Source organism: Pseudorca crassidens, chromosome Y (assembly GCF_039906515.1).
Source record: "Pseudorca crassidens isolate mPseCra1 chromosome Y, mPseCra1.hap1, whole genome shotgun sequence".
Classification (NCBI taxonomy): Eukaryota; Metazoa; Chordata; class Mammalia; order Artiodactyla; family Delphinidae; genus Pseudorca; species Pseudorca crassidens.
The window spans coordinates 2,809,241-2,818,935 of NC_090318.1; the positions used below are offsets into that span (position 1 = coordinate 2,809,241).

The 9,695-nt window shown below is 42.9% G+C and overlaps 1 non-coding gene across 1 annotated transcript; it reads right to left on the reverse strand.

Annotated features, from left to right (window-relative positions):
• Positions 1–1,068: 1,068 nt before the first annotated feature.
• LOC137217928 (U6 spliceosomal RNA) lies at positions 1,069–1,175 on the reverse strand. Its single transcript, XR_010940318.1, has one exon. It is a non-coding gene; the product is annotated as a U6 spliceosomal RNA (small nuclear RNA).
• Positions 1,176–9,695: the final 8,520 nt, after the last annotated feature.

Here is a 9,695-nt window from a genome sequence, read left to right on the forward strand (position 1 = left end):
GTTTTTCTTTTTAAAAAAAATTTTTATTGGAGTATAGTTGCTTTACAATGTTGTATTAGTTTCAGGTGTACAGCAAAGTGAATCAGTTATACATATATCCATTCTTTTTTAGATTATTTTCCCATATAAGCCATTACAGAATATTGAGTAGAGTTCCCTGTGCTATACAGTAGGTCCTTATAAGTTATCTATTTTATATATAATGTCTATGTGTCAATCCAGTCTTCCAATTTACCCATCCTCCCCTTACGACCAAAGCAATCTCAAGAAAGAAAAACAGAGCTGGAGGAATCAGGCTCCCTGACTTCAGACTATACTACAAAGCTATAGTAATCAAGACAGTATTGTACTGACACAAAAACAGAAAGATAGATACATGGAACAGGATAGAAAGCCCAGAAATAAACACAAGCACCTGTGCTCACCTAATCTATGACAAGGAGGCAAGAATATACAATGCAGAAAAGACAGCCTCTTCAATAAGTGGTGCTGGGAAAACTGGGCAGCTACATGTAAAAGAATGAAATTAGAACAATCCCTAACACCATACACAAAAATAAACTCAAAATGGATTAAAGACCTAAATGTAAAGCCGGACAGTATAAAACGCTTAGAGGGAAACATAAACAGAACACTCTGACATAAATCACAGCAAGATCTTTTTCGATCCACCTCCTAGGACACTAGGTTTTATCTTCTCTCAACTACACAAGGACAGTGCTCCGTGGATACACTGTCCTCTGCTTCTCAACTGACGATCTGTTTCCTCAAGAGCATCATTCCATCAACATAGAATGTGCTGCAATATACACCACTTTAAAAAAAATTGGGACCCTGCAAAGCTTACCCCCATCCCTCAGTACTGCCAAAGAGCTCTGCTCAACTGTACCCACCCTATCAAGTTCATCTCCTGAACTTCTTTGGGAATCTACTCCAATAAGATTTCCCTCCTTCTTTTCATTTTATTTATTTATTTACTTATTTTTTAAACATCTTTTTTGGAGTATAATTGCTTTACAGTGGTGTGTTAGTTTCTGCTTTATAACAAAGTGAATCAGTTATACATATAAAAATATGGAACGCTTCACGAATTTGCGTGTCATCCTTGCGCAGGGGCCGTGCTCATCTTCTCTGTATTGTTCCAATTTTGGTATATGTGTGGCTGAAGCGAGCACAGATGTTCCTTCTTAAAGGAGGGACCACTCCACCGAGAACACCCTTATCCAGGTTCCTGCTGTTTCTGCTGACAAATACAGTGGTTATTTTTTTGCCCCCATTGTGCCTGGTGTATCAGCTCTATTCGAAGTAGTTGACCATTTTCTCTGCATGGCCCCCAAGATGTTGCTATTATTTTGGACGTCCTCTGGACTCCTTTTCCAGCACTTCTGGCAATCCTTCTGCTTTCCCCAAACTCGAAAATTTGGAGGGTTCCTGGGCTCATTCATAGGATGAACTCATCGTTTCATACATTCACTTCATATTTAATATCATGCTGTTCTACAGTTTGAATACCTTTTAATCCCTGGTAACTCCCAAGTTTCTATCCAGCCTCAGTTCATTCTTTGCTTGTCCTAGACCTTTAGAAAAGTCTAAACGTACATATCCTATTGCCAGTTTGGCAAACCTTACACACCCTACAGACATCTCCAGTTCCGCACGTTAAAAAATGAATTCTTGGGCTTCCCTGGTGGCGCAGTGGTTGAGAGTCCACCTGCCGATGCAGGGGACACGGGTTCGTGTCCCGGCCCGGGAAGATCCCACATGCCGTGGAGCGGCTGGGCCCGTGAGCCATGGCCGCTGGGCCTGCGTGTCCGGAGCCTGTGCTCCGCAACGGGAGAGGCTACAACAGTGAGAGGCCCGCGTACCAAAACAACAACAACAACAACAAAAAACACTCACAAACAAACAAAAAAATGAATTCTTAAGTCCTTCCTTTATTCTCAATTCTGGTCCATCCATGGTATTTCTCATATACACATGAAAATTATCCTGCTGGGCTAACAGTTGCTGAGACCAAAAATCTTAAAGTATTTCTTCTGCTCTTTTAATATATAATGCACATTCAGTTGATCAACGTATTCTATTTGTTCTCCTTTCAAAATGTGTCTGGAATCTTAAACATTTCCAACTACCACACTTTTATCCTTTTATTCCATACCCCAATTATAGTTCACATTGCCAACTGTAATATTCTCATTTCTGGTGTTTTTCTTTCATCCTTGTCACTCTTTTAAATTTTGTTTTTTTTAGTTTACATTGGAGAAAGGTGATTAACAATGTTGTCTAGTTTCAGGTGTACAGCAAAGTGATTCAGTTATACATATACAAGTATCTGTTCTTTTTCAGATTCTTGTCCCATGTAGGTTATCACAGAATAGTGAGCAGACTTCCCTGTGTTATACAGTAGGTCCTTGTTGGTTATATGCCTTAAACATGGTAGTGTGTATATGTTGATCCCAAACTCCCAGTCTATCCCTTCACAACCCCCCCTTTCCCCCTTGGTAAGCATAAGCTTGTTTTCTAAGTCTGTGAGTCTGTTTTGTAAATAAGTTCATTTTTATCATTTTTAAAAAGATTCCACATATAAGTGATATCATATGATATTTGTCTTTCTCTTTCTGACTTACTTCACTTAGTATGATAACCTCTAGGTCCGTCCATGTGGCTGCAAATGGCATTACTTCATTCTTTTTCATGGCTGAGTAGTATTCCATCGTATACATGGACCACATCTTTTTTATCCATTTCTCTGTTGATGGACACTTAGTCTGTGGATGGACTAGTCAGGGCAAGCCTGTCTTGTTCTCGAAACCGTCCAACGACTCCTGTCCCATTCACGGTGAAATCAAGGCCTCAGAAGTCCTACAAGAACTCTGTCCACCTCTAAGCTCATTGCTCCCCATGTCTCACCAGCCGTCCTTTCTGGGCTCCCTCCGCATTCTCACGTGCTTCTCTGTAGCTCATAGAACGTCACCATCACACGCAGACCTCAGGAAGTTTGTCTTTGATGTCTCTGTTCCTTTTCCCTTCCACAAGCACGACTTGCTTCTTCACTTCCTTTGCAATGTAACATTCTCAGAGACGCCTCCCCTGACCGCTCTGCACCAAAGACTTCCCTCAGTAACTCTCTACTCCCAATACTTTTTTTTTTTTTGGTCTGCACCACGGGGCATGCGGGATCTTAGTTCCCCAGCCAGGGATCCAACCCTCGCCCCCTGCAGTGGAAGCGTGGAGTCTTAACCCCTGGACCGCCAGGGAAGTCCCTCCTCTCCCAGTATTTTTGTATTACTAGAAAGAGCATAAAGAGATTCAGATGAAGCAACTACAAGGTACATTCTTTAGAACATACTTGGATGTAAAGGTTATCTGTTATTTTCATTATGAGGGCCCCTTTCATAGAATCTGCATATGTTAGGATTCACAAAATGACCCTCAGGCTTGTAACTTACACCACGATGCATTATTCCTCAGTTTGGGGAATAAAATGCAATTTTCAAAATGCTGTGTTTTTGGTGGCTTCGGCAGTTTTTTTTTGGTTTTTGTTTTGCGGTACGCGGGCCTCTCACCGTTGTGGCCTCTCCCGTTGCGGAGCACAGGCTCCGGACGCGCAGGCTCAGCGGCCGTGGCTCACGGGCCCAGCCGCTCCGCGGCATGTGGGATCCTCCCAGACCGGGGCACGAACCCGCGTCCCCTGCATCAGCAGGCGGACTCTCAACCACTACGCCACCACGGAAGCCCTGGCAGTTTTAATTTCAGCACATCGTACTGCATTTGTGTGCCACTTTCCCTAAGCTAAGACCTGAAGTTGCGACCCCTGATAAGAAGCACTCCATACTCCTAGCTGGCATTTTTCCTTTCTGGTCCAAGCAGTGTTTTCGATTGAAGGCTAGCATTTAACATGAACATTTGAGCACAGTGTATGAGCTGAGTTGGAATACTGAGTCCCTGAGTCTTAAAGGAATTGCAAAAAATGCTAATAATACGGCCACATCATAAAGTCTTAAAAGCCCAAGTGTTAGCATTTATAGTATATTCAAAACGCATTCCCGCAATGTAAAATGATAATTTGCCCTTTGTGACTATGGAAACCCTTTCCCTGTTTATTATTTAGTCCTCTTCATGCCAGACCTTCTGGAAAGTACCCACACTCAGCATCTTCAGAAAAAAGGTGGATTTTTTAAAATAAAGATTTTGTATTGTAATGTGTCTTGGAGATGAAAATCACCGAAATGGCAGTAATCTTAGTTTTGTCCCTTTGAGGTTGAGGGTGTTACGTCTTCTCTGCTCCTCTTCGCTGGTCTTTGGTCTCTTACGTTAATGGGCAAAAAAATTTTTGTTCTAAGTTCGGTGTGTTGGAAGAAAAATAAAACACCATGGAATCTAATATAAATTCTTAATATCCTAAGGTTAGTAATTGTTCAGGTGTTTCTGGATTAAGCGTTCTGAAAAGCTGTGCTGTGTGTTATGAGTGATTGCCTTTGCCCTGTTAAAATTGTAAAGGATAAAGCAGCAAGATTAGGAAAAAACTAAGTGGACATAAATTAGGATCTGTGGTTGGGAACAAGAGAGGGACACACGGAAAAGAAGATGCAAATCAGAAACACATAAAAATGCAGTTGTGAAAACAAATGAATGAATATAACAAAACAGAGATACAGAGAAGAAATTAGTGGTTCCCAGTGGGGAGAGGGAAGGGGGAGGGGCAGATAAAGGGATAGGGGCTTAAGAGGTACAAACTATTAGGTATAAAATCAATAAGCTCCGAGACTATGTTATACAGCACAGGGTATATAGCCAATATTTTATAACTTTAAATGGAATATTATCTTTCAAAATTGTGAATCACTACATTGTACACCTGAAACTTACAGCATATTGTACATCAGCTATACATCAATAGAGATAGATAATAAAAATATCCATTACATAAAAAGATGAAGATATTACATACCTCTTAGAATATGGTAAAAAAAAAATTTATCACTTTCCAAGAATGGATGTTATCAGCTCCTACACAAAATAAAATTGACAGTCAGACTAATTGCCGACATACATGTGCTCACTTTACATTCTTATTGCCTGTAGATAATTGTAGTTTAGAGATTGTCATGTGATAACTATTCCCTTTATCTTAGGCAATATCCCTTTGTCAAAGTGCATTAAACACACACGCTTATGGAATATATTATACGATATGTTATATATTATACCATTATATTAGCCCCCCCCAAAAAAGATAGAGGAATCAACAAAAAACGTTATCATGTTTTGCTCCCCATGGATTTGCCACTGTTTTGTTTTTTGAGGTGATTCTGTTTGAGGATTGTCTTTGAACATCTCCACCTATCAAACTAGATCTTAACGTCCTTACATGCGATAATGAGTGTGGATAAAGTTCTGTTTCATCTGGGGAGGGCAGAACAAAGTTAGTTTTTATTATAAAAGCTGAGGTGGGAGGGGAGTGGTGATCTGATGGCAAACTGTGACTTTCACAGGGAATTCAGTTCTTCAGGTTCCATACTGAGAACTCGGGGTCTTTCTGGGTTCAGGCAGCTGGCCTCTGAGGGGTCCTGCAGACCTTCCCACGAGGAGGGTCCTGTCTGCGTTCAAAAATGGAAGAAGTGTGGGCTTGGCCAGCGAGGGCTACGCTGATCGTCTGTTTGGCATAAGCATCAGTGCTGTACCTGGGACAAGGTCTCCAGGAATATCCCCGTCATACGGGAATGTACACAAGTACCCCATCTTTTAAAGCAAAGGTGTAAAATATCGCCTGTTTTTAACCCTCTGCCACTTCAAATGCTTTCCCCTCTCCATCCCATCCTGATCCTACTAAGAGGAGGCCATTGTCCTGGCCCTTGGTCATCCCAAGAGAGAGATCGTCAAAGGCAAGGAGAATATTCCCATAATTCAGACTAGCCTTCACGAGGGCACCCCCATGCCACCATCTTCCCTCCTTTCCCTCCGTCCATTCAAGGGTCTGTTTCTTGGGTTTATTCTCACTGCCAGCGTTACTCTATCTTGTTCCCAGTTACTGTGGCTAAATAAATTTTTAACAGTCTGCGTAGATGATTGAAATTGTCGCAAGAACTGCATTGATGACTTTAGCCATAAAACTGATCTTGTCACTGACATATCACTACTGTAAAATTTATTTTGTACACGGCCCCAGAAACCTTCAAGGAAAACTAGCAACATGAAGTGTGAATGTCTTCCTTTCCTATCTTGAAGGTCATTGTCAGTATCACCTCCATTCTCGAAAGGCACTGATCAGACCCTGCGGGATGTGGCTTAGAGCAACTCAACGTTGCTTCATCAAAACACACAAAACCCAAGTGGCTTATTCACGTGCATGTTGGAATACGCTGACCAAACACAGCGTTTGTCTGTGATACAAACCATTGTCTTCTTCCTTTCTTTGGATTATAGGGTTTTACATTATTTTAAGAGCAAAACATGTTTGCACCTTGCTACAAAACCAGTTTGCTTTACACTGGTGGCTAAATAGTCTGAAGGAAGCACAACTTGCTAAGTTAGCTCGTTTCCCGAGATTCGAGTGTTCTTGCAGCATTTCCCGCGTTTCTACACCCATTTATGCCTGACAGGTGATAGGAATGCCCCCAAATTCCCAAGTGGGTTGTCGTGAGCAGTGTGATAAACGTAGCAGTAGCCTAAGATCATTGCTAATTCAAAATCCGTCTCAACTTAAGCCATGCAATTTGAATGAACAAGTGTCTAGATGCAAACAGTAAAATAGATGAGTGTTGCTTTAGATGCTTACAGTGTATTATGAATCATTTTCCCTTCCCCTTAACGATGTGAAGACAATCAGAAAAAAACGAAAAGAATTTGAATGGTGTCATCACGTTCACAGACAGACCAGTAGAGTATATATGCAGGGAGTTGTAATAGGATCACGCCTAGGGCTTCCCTGGTGGCGCAGTGGTTGAGGGTCCGCCTGCCGATGCAGGGGACGCGGGTTCGTGCCCCGGTCCGGGAAGATCCCACATGCCGCGGAGCGGCTGGGCCCACGAGCCATGGCCGCTGAGCCTGTGCGTCCGGAGCCTGTGCTCCGCAACGGGAGAGGCCACGACAGTGAGAGGCCCACGTGCCAAAAAAAAAAGAAGAATCACGCCTAGAATCCCTTTCAGGGACCGATATCCTTCATGTAGTTATAATTTCTGCATATTTGATGGACCTACATTTATCGAGGTCAATGTATCATAATTTCCTTTTGCAGCATTTATTCCCAGGGCCGTAAGTTTTCGTTTCTTCGGTTTCTTCTGGGGTATCTTTTTCTTCTCTGCAACCTCCTCTTCTGGTTGAGGGACAATCTCTTCTTTTTCAGTAAGGATCATCTCGGTGTGTCAGGGAGAGCTCACGTACGGGTTGATCCGACCATGAGCTCTGTAATTCCTGAGCCGTATCGCGGGGGATTTGTCCACCTGGATGTGCTCGTTGACCAGAGAATCTACATCTAAGACCTTAAGTTCAGCGTTACACTTTGTATTTGTGAGCACGTGCAGTGAAGATTCAGCACTCTTTTTGGGCCACCGACCCTGCATCCAGCCCCACTGGACACACCAACCAACTCCAGCATTGTGCCGACGGAACGGCACCCATCGCTTCTGTAAGGTGACATCCTTCAGATACTTGGTGGCTTTCGGATATGCCTACCCTTAATGGCCCGGGCAGTTTCATGCGTGTTCTTAAAGTGAACACGAAGTTTTGAACCTCTTGATTTGCGTGATCTTGTAGGGTTTTCCGGGTCAAGTGAATAGCAACCCATTTTTAGAGGTCACTTCAGGCTGCTTACCGGAAAAAAAAAGAGATCATAATTTCTTAAACTCTTCTTGAACTTCTGTGCAAGGGAGAGTGGGCAACGTGAAAGCCAGGACGAGAGGAGGTGGACACACTGGTGACTATGATGGGGTGCTCGTTTTAAAGGTTCCGAGAAGCAAAGCATTTGGGTGAATGTCCCAGTTCAGCAACCAGAGTTCGGAAAGAGATGACAAGGGCTTATCAACAGGCTACCCGAGGGGTGCTTGCGAGGGGAGAAGCCTACGGCCATTTTCAGAAGGTACTAGCACAGGTTGGGAGACAGAAGACCAGTGTGTCTGAATCAGGGGGTTCCGTAAATACTGCTCAATCTGGCTCTCGTAATCGGTATCCCTGTATCATCAACAGATTTTGTCCCTCAGATGCCAATGAGTCTTGGAAGACATGGACTCAAGTTCACCATATCTATCCCATTCCTGTTGTCATTGACACGGTCTTCCTTTGGTGGGTTTTCATGTGTGTTTTGGGGGAAGGGGGAGAAATATTGTGGTACTTCTTAGCATCCGTAGTTGCACGTGCCATTTCCTGGTAATGAATTGCTTTATATCTATAGCTGTCTCTATATCCATAATCATATCTGCATCTAAATCTATACGGATATCTATCCACAGCCGCTGTCTGTATCTGTATATCTGTGTTAACGTATGTTCTATTGGTGGAGTTGTTTCTCTGGAGGAGCCTGAAAATACAGTCTTGTGCCTCATAGATGGTCGTTGAAGGTGTTTGGGGGTGGGCTGAAAACGAGTGGTTTCCCTGACCACTTACCAGTTAGAAGAAGGATCAGATATTTAAAGACAGCAAACAACTAAGAAAAGGAAGTCGTTGAGACAGATATTGTATGTTTTAAAAAGGGGGAAAAAAATGGGAAGGAAATCCAAAAAAGAGGGGATATAGGTATACATAGAGCTGATTCACTTTGCTGTACAGTAGAAACTCACACACCATTGTAAAGCAACTCTATTCCAATAAAAATTAATTTAAAGAAACAAACAAATTAAAAGGGGGGAGAAAGAGGCAACAGCCTCAGGATATGTCAGTCTTTTCGCTGGCAGTCACTCTCTTCTGATATGTTTCAGCTCTTCTTGTGTTTTCATACCTAGGGTGGTGTGAGATTTGAAAGATGAGCGTCTCTTTTTTTTGTTTTCCCCAAATGCCAACTTGAAGATGTCTGAGATTTCCTTGTGACCTCATTAGTCTCTCATTCCTATTGGAGCAAGTCTTGCCTGTTTGCAGACCATCAAACTGGAAACGCGCAGATCTGTGTGTGTGTGTGCTGTCCTGTAGAAAGATTCAGGGTCCTGATGGTTCCCTGGCCACATCAATGTCCGGGCAATGGACACCTGTCATAAACTAGAGTCTTGCCTGTGGCCAGACCTGAGGCACAAACGTCTTTATGAGCAATAAACCCTCCACAGGGAAGTCACCCTTTTTATCCCATGACAAAACATGACATGCCTACGGCTTGGTAAATGCATTTTTGTGCATGATGTCTGTCATTTTTAGAAAGACTTGTAACACTTCTTTTTTCATCAGCCTGCTTGTAGAGTTGAAATCAAGGGCTGGGTGTAATTATCTACATGTCTGAGGGTAAGAGTGGATGGGATTTAATCACTTAAAAAAGATGTCCATCGACCCAACCTTGGGGTTATCCTAATAACGTCCTGGTTCCCAGTCTGTCTGTATTTTACTCTGAACTGTTACGTGCCTTCCCCTTGCCACCTGTGACCCACACCTCAGGCTGGGAGCAGAAGCAGTTTCTCTGCTTGCAAATGCAACCTGTCCAAACTACCGCCTGCAGGTACTAATCCCACCACCAGCCGTCTACATGGGTCTGGGCCGTTACTGAATCGTCTGTACCT